This window comes from Phascolarctos cinereus, unplaced genomic scaffold (genome assembly GCF_003287225.1).
Source record: "Phascolarctos cinereus isolate Bilbo 61053 unplaced genomic scaffold, phaCin_HiC Scaffold_726;HRSCAF=1367, whole genome shotgun sequence".
NCBI classification, from domain to species: domain Eukaryota; kingdom Metazoa; phylum Chordata; class Mammalia; order Diprotodontia; family Phascolarctidae; genus Phascolarctos; species Phascolarctos cinereus.
Genome location: NW_027556098.1, coordinates 50,826,903 through 50,848,290, shown reverse-complemented (window position 1 = coordinate 50,848,290; position 21,388 = coordinate 50,826,903). Strand labels below are relative to the sequence as shown.

The 21,388-nt window shown below is 35.5% G+C and overlaps 1 pseudogene; it reads left to right on the top strand.

Annotated features, from left to right (window-relative positions):
• Positions 1-3,103: 3,103 nt before the first annotated feature.
• Positions 3,104-3,429, top strand: LOC110214768 (mitochondrial import receptor subunit TOM6 homolog pseudogene; annotated as a pseudogene).
• The last annotated feature ends 17,959 nt before the right edge of the window (positions 3,430-21,388 follow it).

Genomic DNA, 21,388 nt, shown 5'->3' with positions numbered 1-21,388 from the left:
TACTTTATTTGATGAATCCTCAAGCAGCGTATTTTGGTGGTTCATAATGACATTACTTTCTAGTGATTATGATAAAATTATGTATAGTTTATTTGTATTCTGTCTGACAGAAATATGCATATTATTTCCTCACATTGAAAGGTGAGTCACTTCACAGAAGGAAACATTGTTTTAAGGTGGAAAATCACGCAGAAGATGACAGCAAGGGGAGAAACAGGTAAGAAGTGAAGAGAAAATCAACTGCTTTGACCCAAGTCCAATCAAGATTAGTTAAGTGAAAGAACAAAGGTTTCAAAGCTGTTGCTGGGAACTGAACTGATAGGAGGGCTGCTGTTTTAAAGAGCTGATTGAGCTGTAAATTACCAACAAAATCCATCAGGAATAGCAAGAAAGAGAAATTCCATTCAAAATAACTACAGAATGTATGAAATATTTGGAAGTATGCTTAACAGAATATATCAAGTAACTATAAGAACTAATATATAAAAAAACTCTTCACATAAAATCAGACCTAAATAATTTGAGAAATGTTAATTAGGTCAATTCACTACAATAAAAATGACAGCAGTATCTAAATTAATCTACTTTTTCCATGCCTAGCCAATCAAACTACTAAAGGATTATTTTATAGAGCTAGAAAAAATGGTGACCAAATATGTATGGAAAAAATTAAGATAAAGAATCTCGAGGATAATTATAAAAAATAGTGGCAAGGAAGGTGGTCTATGAGTACTACGTCTCAAACTATATTACAAAGCATTAATTATTAAAAATGACTTGGTATTGATTAAAAAAATAGGGAAGTTGGTTTTTGGAATAGATAAGTTACACAAAACATAGAAGCAAGTAAACACAGCAGCATAATGTTTGATAAACCCCAATATCACAGTTACTAGGGTAAGGCATTACCACTGACAAAAACCTTGGTGAAAAGTGAAAGGCAATTTGACAATATTAGGTATAGATCAACATCTCACACAATTTACAAATATTAATTCAAAGTAAATATATGACTAATAGATAAGCAATATTGCAAGTACCACCTTAAAAAATATAAATCTTATCTTGCATCTGAAGACTTAGAGAAGTGAGACTTTGCTAAACCTGGGCCCCAGTAAATGAAACATTTTGTGATTAATGCTTTGTCCCTATTCCTTATAAATGAAACCAAAATATTATAAACAGACCTACGTTGGCTTATCCCAATTTGCTTGATGACAAAACTTTTTTTTCAGGGGGAGGGATATGGTACAAAGCCTCCATTTCCGATTCCTAAACCTTCCCCAGTTAGACTCAGGTCCCTAGATTGGACATATTTTTTTCCTGGTCCAGAGTCAATGAAAGGGCAACAGGTTTGTCCAAATGAAGTGCCTTGTCATTTCCTATCTGTTATGTACATTTTGACCACAGCAAGAAGCAACATGAGTTGTGTTATATATGAAATATCTTAAATTGCATTATCAACTAAGACTGATACAATAACATTCAGTTCAAAGTTTATCATTATTACCCTAATTTAGCTAATCTCACAGATTCTGGTTTTAGGGAAAATGAAAGTAAAGAGGAAGATGCTAGTTATTATGAACATTAATTTGCTTATGCTTTACAAAAGATGACCACTCCTCCCACAAACTTCAACCTACACTTACTTCATCTATTTTCTTCGGCAGAAATATGAAAGTTCTAGGACACATCCATGCGTCCTAGAAAACTCTGCAATTTACAAATGTTACACGCTAACCTAGCTAATTTTTTTTAAGTTAGTCTCAAAGCTGTTATGTAGGACAAGAAATTACTTTTGTATGACGTCTATAGAAGGTAATGCTTACCAGAAAAGAAAGAAGAAAATAAAAAAGAAGAAAAAGGTTCTTGGAGAATGAAGAATTACAAATAAAACTCCATAAAAGGATAAAGCAAATATAACTTAAGGTTTTCAATCAACAAATAGTTAGGATTTATTTGATTTCTGAAAAAAAGTGGAAAATTTTGTATATACTCTCTGATACAAAATCATTTCAATATTTAATTCACAACTGAGTTATAATAAAATATCAATTGATAATAAGACAAATCTTCTGAAATAAGAAGCCTATAAAACCATTTCAGTAAGAATAATGAAGGTTAGGACAGAAAGAAAATTTATTCAAGACCAAAATTGCTTGTCTAATAAAAGTTGACACATAGGAACTTAGTATTTGCAAAGCAAAGTACTTTACTTACATTACTTCATTTGATCCTCACTGTGTCTCTGTTAGGAAGGCATTATAGATATCATCCCCCTTTTAAGGATGAGGAGAATGAGGCATATAGACATATGTGGTAAATATTTAACAATTGGCTCTCTGAAAATGCATTACTTACTTCTCAGTTTGATTGTCATTATTAACCTTTTTTCCATCGTGTAAACATTTACAAATGTAAATGTTCACACTGCTGTCAATGTTCACTGAAAATTTACAAACAGTTGGTATGAACTGGTTGTGGCACATGCCTACTCAGAGATTAAATGGCTTGGCCATGGTCACACGACTAGTAAGTGTTAAAGATATGATTTAAAATAACATCTCTACTGTCTTCAAGGCCAGTGCTTTTTCTACTACAAAATACTACCTTTATTTTGGGACTTTCAGAGGCAAATTTAGAGTTAGTACTAGTAGTTAGCAGGTAGTAGTAGAACAAAATTAATATAATCTATACCAGTTAGATTAATTCTTGGAGTTAATCTTGGTTTTATACAGACGCAAACCTAATCAAAAATATACTGTCAAAAGATACTTCAGTTTCATTACAGTATGCATACCCTCAACTGATGCAGATCCCAACCTTAGTAGATAGTCTTCTTGAGTTTTGTGGTCAAAATAATTTATTACATTCCTACCAGTAATGAGCTTCTTCAAAACTGGTCCTCAAATGACTGACGTTGCCAGGCCTGTACTCAAAGCCTCTGCAGTTTGGTAGTCTCTGACACAGCTTGTAGTCTGTTGATGTAACTTTTAAGAACCCAGAACGAGGTCCTGGCCGGAAGTGACGTACACAAGGGGCGCCGGGCGGCCGTGCTGCTGAGTCGCGTCCATGTGGAGCTGAGCTCTTGCGGCTACCTGCCATGGCTGCTAGCGGGTCCTTGGTGCCACCTCAGGCGGTGCACCCTGAAGGGGCCTCCGGCGGAGGGACGGGAGCCCCCGAGGGCGTCGAGGAGTGGCTGCGGGGCTCCTGTCGCTTTGCCACCGACAGGAACGACCTCCGGAGAAATTTGATTGCTAATTTGGGACTCTTTGCTGCTGGTGTCTGGCTGGCTAGGAACCTGAGCGACATTGACTTGATGGCACCCCAGCCAGGCCTGCAGCACAGCTGATGTTACTAGTGACTTCATTCCTAATACTGCCTTCCGTGATCTGAATGCAGTTTCTTGGAAGCTCTATCCAACCCGCAGCTATGGCTATAACATGACCATCAGAAGGCCTGCTTTGACTGGCTGCCACAAATCTGATTCAGACTTGCTACATTCCCTTCCGTACACTAGATATCTTTCTTCCTTGGTCAGTCTACGATCAGCCATAGCTTCACTCTCTACTTAGGCAAGGTGTGAGTATAGGTATATTGCCTTTGCTCCATATATTGTATATATCTTCCAAATCCTTGCAAGTTGGGCAGATGCCAGTCAGGGAATGTATTGCAAGGATATTTGCTGTTCTCTTCAGTTACACAAAGATTTTTTTTTCTCCTAAAATGTTTGAAATAAAGACAGTTAACAAAGAAAAAAAAGAAGAACCCAGAACACCAGCTCTGTATTCACCAACAGTGGAGATAATAGTACACGGGAGATCAAGCACAATTTTATGAAAGAAAATCCAATGGAAGTTGGAGATGACCTAATGTAAGCAATGTTATAGAATCTAGCAGGTTCGCTTTGTTTGGTGTTATCAGCTTTGCATCACAGCAGCAACTTGATTTGTTGAACTTTTAAAGACTACCTCCCACAATCATCTTCATTTCATTTTAGATTTTTTTTTTTTTAGATTTAATGAGAATAAGATTAGGGAGGAGAAAGAGGAAGTAGACGGGATAGAGAAGGAAAAGGAAGAGAGAAACAGACTGGTAAATAAAATATGACAGAATAATGTAACCTGTAGTGATGAATTGAGTCTTTGGTTTACATGATCCATGATCTTACATGATCTTGGAGGGTCTCTCACTAAGTCACTCACTTTAAATTTTTGTCCCCATCCAGAGTTTCTACTAAAGATATCCTAATTCTTCTGATGTCTAAGCCTCTTTTAAAAAATGAATATGAAGGCACTCAGGCTAATAAGACATTGGATATAGGACAAGGTTTTTAAAAACTTGACAAAAACGTGAAGGATTTATAGACAAATCTATTAATAGTCAGGATACCTCTCTTTCTTCTACCGGGCCTTTGCCCATTGCTACAACCCCGTGCTAACAAGGTTAAAGCACTCTGAGTTGCTAGAGAGTCAAATATCCTCTTCTTTGGTGATATTCACATTCCCAAGGATATATGAAGTCCTCAAGATACTGAATACTTCTTTAGATATATGTCTTCCTAACTGTTGACCCTCCAAAAGGGGAAAAGAACTTGGGTCCAAGAAATAAATGATCTTGCTCCACTGGATATTCATAGTCCACATGCCTTACAGGGCTAGTGAAATAGAAGATCTGAGTTTATTCTATATTTCTATCCTTTTATCCTTCACTGTTCCTTGGCTCTAGCTCTAACTTGACCCATGAACTGTTCTGCCTGGGTCTCTTCGTTAGGGCCCTGTTCCTCCATGTACATGGTTCCTTGGATTGCTGCATGGTTCTTTTTTCACTAGTGAAGCATGGTGGTAGTGTTTGTATATGCCCAGGCAACCCTCTGGGGAATCAGATTCCTGTAGGCTGTGTTCTTCAGTTTTCTGGTTTCTGTTACTATTAACATTCTTTTTAATGGTCAAGCCAAAAGATAGAACTCAGATGTTTTGTCTATCTGTGAATTAAAAGTCAATCATCCAATTTAATTAATCAACAAGCATTTATCAAGTGTCTACTGTCTACCAGTCAATGTGTTAGGTTCTGGTGATACAATGACAAATATAAAGCAGTCCCAGACTTCAAGAAGCTTATATTATTGTATTCATGGAGAAATGCACATAAATAAGTATACACAAAATATATGAAAAATGAAAATAAGTTAATTTTTGGAGGATGATAGGAGCTAGGGTTGTCAGAAAAGGTTTAGCATAAAAGGTGTGGCTTAAGCTGAATCTTAAAGGAAATGATGTGTTTGAAGAAGTATGAGGTTGAAGAAGATGAGGAAGAAATACATTCTAGGCCTGGATGGGAAATGGCATGTCATGTGTAAAGAATAGCAAGGTCATTTTGACTGTATTATAGTGTGCTAGAAAGGTATTGTGGGGGCAATTATAAGGGGCTTTAAATGGCAAATGAAGGACTTTATATTTGATTCTAATTGTAATAGGGAGCCATTGGAGTTGAATAGGGGAGTGATGTGGTCAGGCCTATTCTTTAGGAATATTATTTTGACAGCCACATGGAGAATATGCCAACTAGGGAAGAGAAAAAGCAGGGAGACCAATTAGAAGGGAAGAGTGAGGCAAGAGGTGATGAAGATGGCCACATGAATAAATATAAAGGGTGAAAGTTTTGTGGGTGTAAATTTTCCAATTTAATAGATAGTATAAATGTTGTCAGCCTGGGAGAACAGAAGGAGAAATGGACATGTTGATAGGCATCAAGGAAAGACAAGACAGAGAATTAAGATGGAGGGCAAGGGAGGATTGTAGGAATAATCTGCTGGGGAAAATGAAATAAATCAAAGAGGAACCAAAACAAGGTCAGTGATCTCCCTGTACATCGATGCCATAGAAAGCACCGTATCAGTAAGATGACAAGGAGCAAGCATGATGCCTGACCTTAACCAAAAATAGTTACAGAAAGAAGGGAAAAGAATACATGCCTCATAATAATAATAGTAATCCTACCATTTTTATACCATTTAACTATTCCAGGCTCTGTGCTAAGCTCTTTACAATTATTATCCCACTTGATGCCCACAATAACCCTGGGAGGTAGGTGCTATTATTATTCCTATTTTACAGATAAGGAAACTGAGATAGACTAAGGTTAAGTGACTCGTCCAAGGTCAATTAACTCATAAGTGTCTAAGGCCTGATTTGAGCACAGGTAGCCCTGACTTCAGATATATTGCTCTATCCAATGTGCCACCTGCCAGCACTTAGCATAGTACTTCACACATAGTAGGCACTTAATAAATATTTATTTCCTGACTAATATACATATACAGGTACAAATGCATGTACTGCATGCACATATATTTACATACACATTTACATACATGTGTATGTTATTTTTCCTCTTACTCTGATAACGTGAATAATTAGGCTTTAGTCATAAAGTGACCTCAGGCATGGGAGGTTGACCATATTGGCCTATGAGGGGTACCACAGTCTCCTGATAATTTTACTATGAGATAATTATAATTGTTTGGGCCCTTCAAACTCACTATTAAAATTTTACTTTCTCCCCTCCTCCATTCTTGGGCACAAATTAATCCTATCCAGGAGACTTTCTCCCAATGCAAGATATTTTTAAACAGCTCAATGTCTGAAAGTTTTGTTTATCCAAATGAGCTCTCCCATGCTTGCGAACCACTACATGTGAGACTCAGCACCAGTCATGTGCACTGCAGCTGTCACCATACTATTACTACACATATACAACATATGCATATACAGCATCTGGTATTAGAGACTTTCTTTATAGAAGAATCTAACAGTTTGGCAGATTGGATTATGTCATTCTTAAAGGAACTGGAAGGGTGAAGACAAATGATTAGACAAAAGAATGTTTTCATTATTTTAGTAAGAAATACTCACAAGAATGCTCCAGAAAATGGGAAATCTTACGTGGTTTTGTCTGTTTTTTTCTTCTTTTACTCTATGTTGCTGTTGTCTGTTAATTAAGTTGGATGGTTGACTTTTTGAAATATTGTGAGCAAAAATAAGAGAACTGCAAGGAACCTTAGTTAATATCTAATTCAGTTATTAATAGACAGACTTTGTTTGAAAATCACAGATATTTACCAACAAATATCAAAATAATGACCCTATCATACACACACAAATTATATCTCCTTCTAAAAAGTTTGTTAACACAGTCTAATAGAATGATTTAAGGTGATTACTTTTGTACATTTGTAGTTTGCCAATTAACAGAAAGGAAGGCCATATGCTCTAACTTCAGTAATTTAGTGTTTTCCACTTTGGTGTCTTTGATAGTACCAGCACTGTCCATTGCATTTAACATGAGTATTTTTGCTTTTTAACTTTGTCCTAATTTACATTGTTGCAGGCATAGTATGCATGGTTCTAGAACTTGATTGATACTCATCATTTCACATAAATAAGAGTTATGTCAGGGAAATGTGTAGTAGATAGAAAGCCAAGTTTGAAGTCAGGAATATATGAGTTCAATATAGCCTCAGACAGTTACTAGCTATGTGACCCTGGGCAAGTCATTTAATCTCCATTTTCTTATCTGTAAAATGGGGGTAATAATATCTACCTGCCAGGTAGTTGTGAGAACAAAATGAGATAATACAGATCACTTATTAGAGTATGTGACACATAGTAAGTGCTATATAAATGTGTGTGTGTTATAATGTGTATGTGTGGATGTATTTATCTGCTAATGCCATTTTCTTATAATTAAGTATATATTTTATTTTCATTTTTTAAAATAACAAATACTATTATTATTAGTATTTTTAAGGTAAATTTTTTGTCTGTTTTTGCTTTGCTTTACTTTTATTTTGTTTTTTTTTTGTTATTTATAAATCTCAGAATTTAATCACAGTAATATGATCTTCAGAGCAAAGGATTAGGACAATTTTGTAACTTTTCCTTGATTGTTGTAATAAAGTAACTTATTTTACTTTTTAAATTAACAATAATTTATTCTGTACATCCCAACTTCCCCTTCCCCAATGAAAAAAGTGGAAGAAAAACGCAGCCTTTTGTAATGAATATCGATAATGAGGTAGAATAAATTTCCACCTTGTCTACGTTCAAAAATATCTATCTCATTTTGCCCATCACCTCTCTGTCAGGAAGCGTAAGGTATGGTTCATTGTTGGTTTTCTGGAATTACAATTGGTCATTGAATTGGTCATTGAAGTTATTTCAATGGGGTCATTAAATAATGTTTTCTGCTACTTTTGCTCACTTCACTCTGTATCAGTTCAAGCCAATGTTTGAAATTGCTCCTTTCATAATTTCTTAAGGCACAACAATATTCCATTATATTCATATAACAATTTGTTTATCCATTCTCCAAAAGAGAGGCATCCTCTTAGTTTCCAGGTCTTCAAGACTGCAAACAAATGCTTTCAGAAATATTTTTTGTCCATGAGTCCTTCTCCTGTTTCTTGATCTCTTGGTGGTGTTGGCCTAATAGTGGTTTAATAATTTACATAATGATGCCTTTTTAAAAGAAAAGAAAAGGAAAATATACCTAGCTGTAAGGGCTTATGGAATTTTTTAGTCCAGTTTCTTAGAGTCATAGACTTTGAGAACTAGAAGGGGCCACAGGAGTCATTTACGACAAGATTCCCACTTTACAGATGAGGAGACTGAATTCTAAAGAATTGAGGTGACTTGCCTAAGGTCTCACCTAAGCCATAGCTATCTAGTAACTTTACAATTTGTAAAATTATACAATATAAATCCATTTTTAAAAAATCATAAGTAGCTAAGGAATAAAATTAGTCCTATGAACATCAAGTTTCATTGCTGGGAAATCACTATTGTACCAGTTTTATGCACTAAGATGATGATGGGGTTTGTTTTAAAATAGAATTAGAGAGACTTTCAGTGGGAATGATACTGGTGTTTAGAATTTGTATTTCAGAGGAAAGGCAGTAATGAATGACTTTTTAGTGGGAAAAGAGAAATAGGCTGTGAAAATAGCTACCTTTGTTCAACTCAAAGTGAGTCACTGTCTGCAGGAACTCTCCCAAAAGGGTGTGTGGGCGTCCAGGGGCCTAGACGCTACTGTGATCTGTGAAGATGTCTGTAACAGCCAACACTTCTACTAATGAGACCTCAGAAATGTCTGATGATCTCCTCTAATTGCTCTAAATAATTGGAGAACTGCGTGGTCTGGTCTTTCTCTGCTGACGACGGTCATTTCAAAAATGCTCATCTAAAAGTATTTGACTACTGTTTATAATTGGGTCCTTTAGTTTGCATTATTTGATGAAGAAGAAAACAATCTGGCTAAAATATTGATAATCAAGTCCATCATTTTAAGCTTCACCAAATCCCAGATATTACAGTAAAGACATCTGAAAAGGGAACAACTCCACAATTGAAAAGATGTTTTTTGTTGATTTCTAATTAAAAAACAAAGGTCTAGTTTATATGTATGTTTGAAATGAAGATATGCTTGACCCATATAATTTCATAAGAGACAAGCAATTAAAACAGAATTCCAGGTGATTAAATTTTATGTTTATACTTGCCAAAAAGTGAATGATGCAGTAGATTATTTCAAAAGCATAAAACCCTTCTCCCCTGAGCCAAATACACTATTTCATTCTAATATCAGACCTGGAACTGTCATTCCTGACTATACTATTAATGTGCTATAATCCATAAAATGAAATTATGTTCATTATGTAGTGATCAACATAACATAATTTAATGGGAGCCTAAGGGTAGGAAGAAAAAAAAAACTTCTAGACCAAATTGTGTAGCAGTTAGTTTTGGGTGCTCTCAGTTTCACCTTTCAACTTTCTACCCTCTTTTAATTCATTCATATTTGTCCAATCATTAAAACAACGTTTATTGAGCACCTGCTATTTGTAAAGCTCATTGCTATCTGCTGCAAGGAATTCAATGATGAATGAATTCCAACCATGTATCAAGCTGCCTACATTCAAGTTCACAAGATTCGCCACTCATGGATAGGGTCTGTGAAGGCTCCATCACACCATTGTTCTAATTAGAAAGTGCAGCTGAGATTTATTTGATGTTTTGGCCTACTTAGTATTTCCTTTGACTTATGACTTGAAAATCCTTTCAACATAACCTCAAACATCCTGTTGCCCTAATCCTTGTCATTCAGAGCTACTGAAGTAAAAGAAAATAGAAAGAAGGGGAGAGGTTTTTTTTTAATAGTCAAAGATATAGGAGTAATCAACAGTGTTAAATAGTATTGAAAAGGACAAGAGGATGAGGACAGAGAAAGGACAGAGGTTAGTGGTGTCCTGTAGAGAGGAGTTTCAATAGAGTGACAGAGATGTAAATCATATCTTTGGGAGTTGAGCAATAGAAAGAACCACCCTTTTCCACTTCCTCATTTTCATCCTCTCCCATTGTTGTTCAACTTGATCCTTTCTCCCATCTCCACCTCTCCACCCTCTGAGTTTTCCCTGTTCAAAGGAAGATTAAAAAATTAAAAAAGAAGCACTCCCAGAAAGCCTTCTTTGACTATATGGACCAAGGTAGCTACTGTAAAGCTAGATTGGCAGGGTGAGGGGAGAGGGAGCATTGCTTCGATTTAGTTTTTATTCCCTCCTCTAAATAGGAGGGGAAGGAACATTTTTTTTTTTTAAATTAAGTCCTTCACTTCCTACTGGAGAACCTGGGGCATGACCTTCTCTTTGGTCCCAGACTCTATTCTACCTTTAGGTCTCAGCAAGAGATTTACCTGAGATATTCTCTGTAGTATCTTCCTGAGCTAGCTACAAAAATGGTTCACTCTTTAGTCTATATCAGATTGGTTCCACCCCACATACGGGGCCATTCTTTGCTATTTCAGGAACTTTTCACTAAAAGCTATTAGTAAAAAATTATTGTTGTAAGAGCTTTACCCATCTACCACTTTTGGAGCTAAACTCTGATATTTTGGACAGAGTCTTAGATTACTGACTTGGTTGAATTTATATATTTCCATCTAGCCAAATGCATCTCCCATTTGCTTTTCCCAAGCCCCAAATCAATATACAGACATTATCTGTATAACTATATAAAATAGATATATAAAATAATTATGATTGATCATAAGTTTTAATATGAAATAAAATCATGAGATAGAAACAGCTTAAAGAAAGAGTGAGAAAAAATCACATAGAAAATCTGCTCGTATCAGATATTAGAAAACAGATCGAGAATAGATAAAGAATTAGACAGAGATAGAATGGGTAAGGAGGGCTGTAACATCTTTTCCTTGGTTTTTTGTTTGTTTGTTTTTTGCTAAGGCAATCTGGGTTAAGTGACTTGTCCAGGGTCACACAGCTATTAAGTGTCAGAGGCCAGATTTGAACTCAGGTCCTCCCGACTCCAAGGCTGTGACTCTATCCACTGCACCACTTAGCTGCCCTTTTCTTTAGTTTTTAAAGGGATGGTTGCAACCCAAACTTTAGTCTTTATTCCATTGAGCAGCAACCTGGTCATTGAGGCAGACCTGCTATGCTTAGTCTCTATTCAAGAAGTTTGCACCAAAAGTCATTAAATTACTATTGTGCTGCCTTTGTTGCTCCCATTATAAAAATGTTCCATCTCAGTTGTTTCTCCTTTTCTTCATTCAGCTCTCTCTTCTCTGCTTTATTGAAGAGCAATTTTGAAACCCTAAATCTAGAGCAACACTATATACCAACCCCTGCCCCATGCTTAGATTTTTCAATACAGCAGTCTCTTCCTATGTTTTTCTTCTTTGTAATAGGCCGAGCTTGACTCTGATCAGCCTGATAGGAGAGAGGGAAGGAAAAGGAAGCGGAGGCACATTATAGAAGGTCTTCTCAAGGACTTTAGCTACAAAGAGTGGAAGAAATATAGTATGATAGTGGGGATCAAAAGATCAAGTGGATTTTTCTGAGTGGGGCTAAAATATTTGTGGGCAGTAGGGTAGAAGCCAGTAGACAGGGAGATATCAAAGATAAGTGACAGGGAGAGGATATCAGAAAAGGCAGTCTGCTGAAGGAGATAAGATAGAGTGGGGTCACTTATGCAGGTAGAGGACTTTGCCTTGGCAAAGAGTAAAGTCACCTCTTCATAGGAATCAGGTGGGAAGGAGATCTATTCATGATGTCAGCTGACACACGGATATTAAGAATAGATAAAGCATATTCAGAAATGATACAATATCGATTCAATAGGATGTACATGGAAATGTTTATGTTTACTGATATTTGTTACATTTCTCATGAAAAAAGAAAATTTAAACTAGAAATTGTGAGTATAGATATGTCAAATGTTTTATGTGACATTTTAATAGATTCAAGGTAGAAGAAACTAGAGATAAGAAGGGCAGCTAGTATTTTAATAATCCTAAGGAAAGTTTTTGAGGGTCTACATTGAGTAATTAAATTAATTTTCTAGGCATTATTTCAAATTAAAGATTTTTATCTATGATAATATAGGGAAGGGTTTTATATTCTGTTAAGTGAATTTCAAGCATCTGTAAGCAAGCTGGGGACATACCTAGTGAGAATAAATTACTTTTCAAAACCTCTACAGTCATGCCACGCAGAAGACCCTCTTTTATCCATTTATAACTAAGGATGAGCCTATAGTGAACTAATAAACTCACTTCTAAACTTTTAAAAAGGTGTAATGGGAAAGTGTTAGTAGAATCAGCAGAGAAAGGAAAGCAAATTGGACCTCCCAAAAAACAAAACAAAACAAAACATGACACTAATAAATAAAATATTTTTTGTATGGGAATATGTTTTCCATCTAAAACACTCTACAACTTACTGTGATCTAAAAAATGATGATCAGGATGTTTTCAGCAAAACCTGGAAAGACTTACATGAACTGATAAAAAGTGAATTGAGCAGAACCAGGAGAACACTGCATACCCTAATAGCAGTAGTGTACAGTGATGAACTGTGAATGACTTAGCTATTCCTAGCAATACAAAGATCCAAGATAGTTCTGAAGGACCTATGATGAAAAATGCTATCCATCTCAGAGAAAGAACTAATGGAATGTGAATATAGATTGAGGCATACTGTTATTTAATTTCCTTTATTTTCTTTTTTTTTTTTGATTGTGTTTTCTCTCACTACATGACAAATATAAAAATATGTTTTGCATGACTGTACATGTATAACCTTTATCAAATTGCTTACCTTTGCAATGATGGTGGAGGGAAGAGAAAGTAGGAGAGAATTTGGAATTCAAATTTTTTTTAAATGGCTAAAAATTGTATTTACATCTAATTGGGAAAAATATTTTTTTTTAATTCTCTACAACTTCAAATTAATACATAGTTTCATTTCAGATAATGTGTTTGGATTCTTAGAGCTCATCTTCCACAAGGAATCCTAGATGCTCTATCCTTCTTCTTCCCTACTCCCCTCATTTTTAAAATAACTATGTCAGTTGATGAAGATGTAGAGGAGTATGTTTTCTTACCATATCAGTGTTTCTTAACTTGAGATCAATGAACTGGAAGTTCTTGGGTGTCTGACAATGTGTTTTCTTAACATTCTGATATGTGTATTTTAGGATATTAATTGTCTTTTTTTATCCTAAGAATTTTGTTTCATATATTTTAAAATATTATCCTGAAAAGGATTCTGTAGCTTTACCAGAGTGCCAAGAAAAAGGTCCATTATACAAAAAAAAAGTTAACACCCTTCGTATTCAGGAGTGAGTTGGAGCCAACTCAAACAAGCTCAGGAGAGTCAACATTTTATTATTTTTCCTGGTTTTTTTTTATTAATTAATTTATTTTTAGTTTGCAACAACCACTTCCATAAGCTCTTGAGTTCCAAATTTTCTCACACTCCCTCCCTACACTCCCTCCCCAAGACAGCATGCAATCTCATATGGTCTCTACATATACATTCCCACTAAGCATATTTTCACATTAGTCATGTTGCAAAGAAGAACCAGAACCAATAGGAGGAACCACAAGAAAGAAATAACAAAACAAAACAGAAGAAAAAAACAAAATAACAAACAGTAGAGAGTCAACATTTTCAAAAGGAACATTTACCCTTCAGAAATCATCAAATACTATCAATCAGGGCTTGATTTATTGTTTTGTTGATTGTCTAGATTTATGAAAATGGTGAAGAAAATGTTAATAATACAGATTAAACTTTAAAATGGGACACGTATCCATTTTTTCTTGAAGAATCTGTTGTTAAACATTTAGCAACGCATCACTGCCTATACTAGACCTTTGGAGAGGCAAGGTACTATAGCTGCAAAATTTTATATGACATCTAGCTAAGAACGGCAGGTCAGTATTAATGCTGCTTCAGTCCAACCTCCTGCACTTTACTTCTTCTCTAAAACAAATGTGTGGTTAACTTTATTCTTGACAGTCTCTTCACACTGAGGTTGGTGGAGTCAAGTAGCATGGAGACTATAAGAAGGTAATTCAATCATTCATTTAGTGGATAAAGTTGAAGAGGGAAATAAATTTGCAAAATATCATGGAATCCATCCCTGGATGATGAAATGAAGTCTTCTTTCATGACTGAGAATGTTGTATGTTCAGGATCCAAACTTGTCCTAATAAGTAATCAAGAACTCTAAACTATGCGGAAGAAAGTATCAGGATTTGAAATATAGCAATACTATTTTATGGTTATAACAAGAATTTAAATCATGTCCATTTTCTTACTTTTTTGCCTTTGTGTAGGGAGGAATTGACAGTGTGTGACACATGCACCCTAGGAATCAATCCAGGACACTAGCAGAAATAGGAGTCTCTCTCAAAACATTAAGAAAATATATAGGGATTTTTTTTTTGACAACATGATAACCTCTTTCATTTGTATAGCACTTTTCAATTACCAAGTACTTTTGGATATATAATTTCACTTTGTCTGTATGAGATGAATGTATGTAAGATAGGTAGTCTTTTACTATTATTAACTGAATATCACAGATGAGAAAAGAAAAAAATCTCAAGTAAGTTAAATGTCTTTCCTCATATCTCATGGAAAAAAAAACAGCTCCTATTTCCTTAGTATATTACAATTTAAAAGCATTTCTTGATAACTCTGTGAGGAAGATTTACAAAAGTAATTATCCCCATTTTACAAATGAGAAAACCAAATGTCAGAGAAGTAAATTAATTTCTTCAGGGCCACCCCAGTGGCAAAATTGGAAATTGAATTTAGAGCTCCTCATTCCAATTGATGCTCTATAGGTTTGAGAGAGCAACAGGAAAAAAGAAATCTGGAAAAAGAGAGTCAAAGTTTACTGATCACTCGATGTCATCTTATTCAATTAATAACAACAAATAGAGATGACTATTGCAGGCGCTAGAGAAATCTGACATTAAGATATGACACAGCCCCTGTCTTCATGGATCTTATAGTACCTAGGATATTCCCAAAAGATAGACTATATCTTCTTTCTAAATTCACATCATTGTTTAAAAGTCCCAAGTTTCCATCATTTTTATTAAGAATTCTAATCATTCCACCAACCATTCTACTGTAATAAGAGTGGAAAATAAATCCTTGTAGCTATTAAAATTGCCTTTCTTTGGAATGCGTGTGTGTAAAGAAAAAAATGTGCAATGTCAATATGCATTTTTGTATTTTTCATCAACTGCCATTTCATTTTAATAAAACATATGAAATTTCATGAAATCAATAAATTTATGTGGAAGTTATGATAGATAAGAGAGCAAAAATTTAAATTATAAGCTGAAATAGATGTAATGAGTGACTGTTCCATAAAGGCCCAGTCCTTGGAGTATGTATAAATTTGTCCTTCCAGGTTTATTATTATGCTTATTAAGTCTACTTCAGACCATAAATAACTGAGGGAGAGGTACTGTGATGGTGAAGAATCCTCTAATTGGCCAAAGAGGCAAAAGTAAGGATGCATACAAAAAGTTCAAGTGGATGATCCTTTATCTTTTCCCTGATGGCTTTTGAATGAGGAATAATTGCTGTTAAATTTCCCAGTGATGGGAGTGGCTTCTTCTTATTCCTACCCCAGTCACCATGTGACACTAAGTTTAAAGTTTTTTTTTTCATTGTTTTCTTTCTTTCGGGTTCTTAGCCAAATGAGTATTCCATGCAGAGATGAAATGGACCAGATTATGTCCTTGTGTGCTTCAAAAGGTCAGAATAGTCATGAGAATTCTCTTCAGCAAATAAATCTGGTAGTAGACACCACTGAAGCCAGTATTAGCAGTAGTTGGGTCTGGTGAGGAGCCAACCCCAGGAGTGTCCTGCTCAATCCACTATAGTAGTGTATTGACTGTTGGTTAAGACATGTATCTTTCAAAGACCTAAAGCAACTAAGCAAGGGAACTACTCATCTATTGCTGATGCCACTCTCCAAAGGAAACTTAATGGACTCCCTTAAAGGGAGAGAAAGACTTCTAGTGCCAGAATTCCAGAGGAATTTTGGAAAATCTTGTTCTGAAGAGGTAGCCCCTTGGTTCCCTATATAGGTAGCGGCACATCTTTGGACTTCAAGTTTCATCCCACTCTGTCCATCTACCTTGTATATACAAAGGAAAGAGAGTGCTCCCCACCAAGTTAGGGTGGGGATATTTTGTATTGATCATTTTCATCTTGAGCCCACTCTTTCCAAGTGAGAATGAACCCCTGGTCAAGGGAAATTGGTTTGTAACTACTGTTCTTCATATCCATGCGTGTGTGTGTGTGTGTGTGTGTGTGTGTGTGTGTGTGTGTGTGTGTATAAATATATATATTTTCTCAGGATGCGTTAGTAAAAGCAATTTAATGTCAACAGATTTATTGATATTGGGATGACTGTCCTGGATGGATTCTGGTGAGCAATAGTACTAGAAAATTCCAGATCCTCAGAGCTGACAGATGATAAATACTTGAAGAAAGAAACAGTCAACTTCTCTCTGAAGACAGGTTGCCATTATGGATGGGAGTTGGGGATACTCCCAAAGAGAGTATTGAGTAAGAATTTCACTTCCTTTGATAAAGTAGTCTCTCTTAAAATTCAAATGACTAGCATAGTGCTTTGTACACAGCAAATAATTAATAAATGTCTATTGAACTGATCTGAATTGAATTGAATTCTAAGTAAATGGAAACATCACTTAGGGCAACTGTCTGTAACTTCTAACAATGTGTCACATTTCTATGAAACCCATTAAAGATTACAAAAAAATACTAGTTTTGCCATTTCACTTTAAAATAGCCAACTGAACTGCAGATCAAAGCACACATTTGTTTCCCATTCTTCCACATATATGTCAGGGCAAAAAAAACATAAGGTTTCATACTGGTGACTTAAAAATTAGTGCCTCATTTTGGCAAAGTATTGCCCTTTGATGTTTACAGCATTCATCAACACTGTTCTATTACTTCTAAACAAAATTAAGATTTCTAATTTTCTTGCTAAAATAGCCTTTGAAAAATCTATGGAAAACATGGTCAATATATGAAAATATCAGAAATGATAGAAAAAAATCTTTCTTAACAGTTTTAAGTTGATCATGTGCTTGAGTTGAAAAATACCAAATTAGACAATATATAGCCTCATATAGCTGAGATACTGCACACAGTAGGTGCACAATATTACCTAGGCCTTCTGGGTGCTTCATTGAAAACAAAAAACCTATTTCTAAGAGAGGGAAAAGGAAAATTACAGCTTCCCTTTACTTGTGTTTAGCATGCTTCTTTACTTAGTCGGCTATGTTGTATGATCTGTACTTATGGTAGGAAAATATTTATTAGTTTATGCTCCAACAGGGAGCAAAAAGCTGTGCTTTATTAGTATTCCATGCTGCTATTCTCAGAACAGAAAAAAAAAAAGAACATAGGTTGGAAAAATGTTTAAGCATTTAAACATACAGTAATTTATGTTAATTTATAATGCCAGCTATTAATGCTCAAAATGTTACATCCTGTGTTGAGGTGGGCAAGCTAATGAAGCATTAAGTCTGGCCTGGGCTGACAATCTGACTCTGTCTCGGCTCTGTGCCCATGAATGAAAGAGAATTAAAGAAGGGCCAAGCTGGTGAAAATTATCTGGCATTGCTTCCTTGCAGTCACCATAGTCTTATATGTCACATTAAGATTTTTTCCCCCACATAACACTAAATATATATGCCATTCCAGTGACTTGGCTTATATTCTGATTTCTAAAACCAAGACAGATCCTTGGCTGCTCTTTGACTTAACTGCACCATCAAACTTTCTGGCGTGCTTCAAAACTAATACTTAGACATAATTTGAGACACATCTTTCAACAAGGCCTAAACATTAGATAGTCAGATGTACTGAGCAACCCTCCCCCAGAGAATGTCAACTGAGCATCATCTCTCACTAGTGCTTTAACTAACCTGACAAGACATGTTTTAAATTACATAAGGCAAGGAATGTTCAACTATCAAGCAGAATTGCTGAATGAAAACCTTTAGCCTTGGCCAGGATTACCTCCATACTTTTCTTTCAAGTAGCCAAAACCACATTAATCTAAAGGATTTTCAATTCCAATAATCTGTCTTTGATTATTTTTATAGTTTGATTCACAAAAAAAGTTCAGTTTCTAACAATTTTGCTTTATGTGATTCTCTGCAACTATCAACTCAACGTATAAGAAGATCAAGTTAAGGAATAAAAATGATTAGATTAGGGAAAATTTCTGAATGTTCAATAATTCCTATTTCTTTCAAAGGGAAACGAATATCACTGAAAGCTTGACATATCTTATCATAAGTGAATAGATGAGTTTCTTTAGCAGTCTCTTGTCTAGACAAGAAAATTTCATAGTTCTTCTCTCCACACTGTACTCTAGGTCTGGGTCTATACAAAAAATGGAAGCACATAAAGTTCATATTCTCTGCCTCCAGTCTCATCTTTATTTTCAGAATCACAAAATCTCAGATTTGGAAGGGACCTTAGGGATCATCTAGCCCAACTGATTTTGTTGTTCCTCAGTTGTTACAGTGATGTCTGACTCTTTGTGACCACCTTTTGTGTGTGTGTGTGTGTGTGTGTGTGTGTGTGCGCGCGCGCGCGTGTGTGTATGTGAGTATGGGGTTTCTTGGCAAAGATACTAGGGTGGTTTGTCATTTCCTTTTCCAGTTCATTTTACAGATATGTAAACTACCACAAAGAGGGTCAAGTAACGCGTCCAGTATCACACATCTAGTAAATGTCTGAGGCTAGATTTGAACCCAGGTCTTCCTGACTTCAGGCCCAATACTCTGTTCACTGCAGCACCTAGTTATTTAATCCAGAATGATTGGACTAGCTGCCTAGTCCAATCAATACCTGGACAGAAATCTTTATAATATTTAATGCAGTGATACTGCATTTTCTTAAAAATTCCCAGTGCAAGGAAAGTGACCTTTGCCTATGTGCTAGCCTTTTTTTGGAATATCTAAAGATATTCAGGATTTTTTTTTTCTACTAGCTTTATTTCAGAAAAGGAACAAATACAATTAAGTGAATGTATTACTTCTTTCTGTGTATTTTCACTTGAAACCTTTCTCATTATCTTAAAATAAAAGGAATTGTCCTCTGTTCCAAGAAAATATTGAGAATATAAGGTAGATATTGGGGGATCTTCTGAGCATATCTGAAATCATATCACACTGGCAGCAATCTATTCTACTTTTTACTAAAGCAAGACTGGTCCATCTTGATCATTCATTCATTCATTCCTTAAAGTACTCTGCTACAAAAGGTGGGGGACAATTAGAAGACAGATTTCCAGTTAAATTGGCAATTAGAGAACTCAGAAAAGGTAAGTTCTTCCTCTTAAACCCCAGTAAATGTCTGAACAATTCTCTGAGACAGGAGGGAGGCGAGGAGGCTGAGAAAAATGAAAAGAACCAAAATAAGCTCCTCCATTCAGACTAGAATTTTCACCAAAAGGTGGCCTCGTAGATATAATTAAAGAGGTGTCATATGGGGGAAGCCAATGCAAACTCCAATATTAAGCCTAAAGCGAAGGTGGGAGAGTGCGTGTGCCAAGGAAGATAGCCTTAGCTCCATCAAATGAACCCAAAGGCATCCAGAGCTGAGTTATCTTTTCAACTCCTAATTTTTGAAGTGCCCTTTAGTGTGAAGCTATCTACTATAGCCCAGACTGTCAGAACAGAAGTGGAACAGAGAGCCAGCCCACAAATGTCCTTATTCAGGGAGAGAGAGTCTGGCTATGGACTCCTTGGATCACTAAAAGCCATGGTAGGAAACAGGACCAACTCAGCAACTGGGCACCAGTAGAAGGAGGTTATATAGGAGGCCTGGAAACAGGCTGGTCTTAAGAATCATACTCAAACCTGTCAGGATCCCAGAAACAGATAAACCAACTTCTAATTAAGAAAAAGACAAAGAACAGCCCAAATTAGAATCTGTTACAGACTACTAGGAGACTGAGACACAAGCCAAGTACTGAAGCATAAGTTGAGGTCTCATTTCAACCACCCCATTCAAACTGGCTATCACAACCTCCATAATAAAAAGAACCAAATATGTCTTATCCAACCAACAAAGTATTGATGGTGGCTGAGCTAAAAATCTTCAATTCAAAAACTGAAGCTAAAAATATGAATAAATAGAAAAAGCCCACCAAACACAATGAAGAAATATTATGGGGGAAGACAAACCCCAAATGAAATTCCAGAACAAAATTGTTAGAACAGTCTTAGAAAAAAGTAAAAAATTTGAAAAAAAATAGAAGAGCATGTAAGGTACCTACTGTCACAAATAACTGACCTGAAAAACAAATCTAGGAGAGATGGTTTAAGAATGATCAAATTCCCTGAAAACCATGACAAAAGAAAGAACAAGAACACTGTATTTTAAAAAATCATAAAAAAGATACCCAGATATACCTTCTGAATGAATAACTTCAACTTGAAAATCAGGAATGTCATATTCAAATTGCAGAGTTTCCAAGCAAAAGGGAAAAAAAACTGTAAGCTTCTGGAAAGGAGTTCAGTTAGTAAGAAATCATGGTTAGAAGCCCAGAAGACTTAACAACAACTAGAATAAAGAAAGGAAAAATCTTGGAATACATGGTAATATCACGTTATGATGTAATGAAGACAATAGTAATGTAAGAAAGGTAAAAAGATAATGGCTTATAATATTTTGTCCTGTAAAATCACAAAGAGAAAAGAAAAAAAATTATATCAAAAAAGAAGGGACTTTCACAGAAGGATTCACAGAAGGAGAGAGAGAGAGAGAGAGAGAGAGAGAGAGAGAGAGAGAGAGAGAGAGAGAGAGAGAGATGAGTAGAAACTTTGAAATAAAAATTATGATAATGAGACAAAGACTGAAACTTTTAGGATATAGCCAAAATATTTGTTAGGGGAAAATATTTATAAGCACTTCAAAATTTAAAAATAAATAACTGCAGCTAAGTAC